Raw genomic sequence first — 1,407 nt, 5'->3', positions numbered from 1 at the left:
CCACTATGAATTGAGTTGATAAGATACCACAAAAATCGATCACGTTACTTACATCCGCCAGTACTTTCTTTTTCTACTGTCGTTAGTTTTTTCCATTCAAGGGTCCAAATCTCGTGGCCAGTTTCCACATCGTCGAAGTACGGCTGCTGCATGGGTTCCGGGCGGAAATCCGTTTCGTCGGATCGTAAACCATCAGCCAGCTCGAAGGTCTTTCGCTGGTGCAGGGCGATCTCCTCGGGAACGACTGCCCGTCCAGCGGGGAAACTTCTCTTGTAGTCGGTAGCTGGGACACCCGGGCCAGTTGCTTTCGTCGGAGTTTCTCGCGTCCGGAATATCCGGTACAGTTGGTCGATTTCGCTGTCCCCGGAAAGAGTGGCCTCCGCAGTATCATCTCGGCGAATATGCCCCTAAGCTCCAGATGTCCACCCGGTCGCGTAGAACTTGGTCCCCAGGAGAATCTCCGGGCCGGTACAAAGGGTGACCACTTCGTGAGTGTAAGTCCGCATCGGAACGTTAAACGAACGAGCCAAGCCGAAATCGGCCAGCTTCAGGTGCCCTCACGATCCACCAGCAGATTCTGGGGCTTGAGATCACGGTGCAGAATTCGGTGCATGTGACAAAATGCAATTGCATCCAACATCTGGTGCATGTAGCTTTTCACAAGCTTCGGCGTGAAGGAGGATTTGTGCCGGTCCAGAAGCTTCTTCAAGTCCATGTCCAAATACTCGAAGATCATGTAGATGCTGGAATCCATTACGGCTACGTCGAACAGTTCCACAATCGAGTGGTGCTGGAGATCCTTGAGCAGCGAAATCTCCCGGATGGCAGTCGACGGAACGCCCTCCGTTTCACTACAATTTCAAGAACAGCTGATTCAAATCCCACTCAAAAGACACACAAAGGACTCACCTGTCCAACCGTATCCGCTTGAGGGCCACATACCGCTGCGTGTTCACATCTTTGGCCTTATACACCACTCCGTAAGTTCCCTCGCCAATCTTCTCGATCCGCTGGTAGTCGCCTATTTTGTGCATTCCTGATTCCTGACCGAGGTTTCATTGGCACTCGAATTCAAAACGCGCTAATCAATAAACTATCGACACAGGGATTCGCGTGACCATTGCCCCCGCGAAACAGCTGGAACCAGATTTTGGATGGGAATCCCGTTTGCGGTGAGTGCAACATAAAATAGTATAACTTTACAGCGGCTGGACATCGGTTTCGCGCCAAAATCGCTGTCAAGTAACGGATTCGTTGTTTATGTTGGGAGTTAGGGCGTTGCTGAAGGGCGCTTACACGCTCGTTCGAAACTACTCGGAAGTACACTAAAATTAGGATGATTCAAGCATATTTTTTTTTAAAACGGCATATCTAAAACTCGGAAGGATTCGAAAATATGTGATGCAG

General features: G+C 50.2%; 1 pseudogene; it reads right to left on the bottom strand.

Moving 5' to 3' along the window:
- Positions 1-52: 52 nt before the first annotated feature.
- Positions 53-1,203, bottom strand: LOC110680408 (annotated as a pseudogene).
- Between the last annotated feature and the right edge of the window lie 204 nt (positions 1,204-1,407).

Source organism: Aedes aegypti, unplaced genomic scaffold, assembly GCF_002204515.2.
Source record: "Aedes aegypti strain LVP_AGWG unplaced genomic scaffold, AaegL5.0 Primary Assembly AGWG_AaegL5_hic_scaff_1329_PBJ_arrow, whole genome shotgun sequence".
NCBI lineage: Eukaryota > Metazoa > Arthropoda > Insecta > Diptera > Culicidae > Aedes > Aedes aegypti.
Note: the sequence above shows the minus strand (reverse complement) of the source record. Positions and strands in the feature narration are given on the sequence as shown.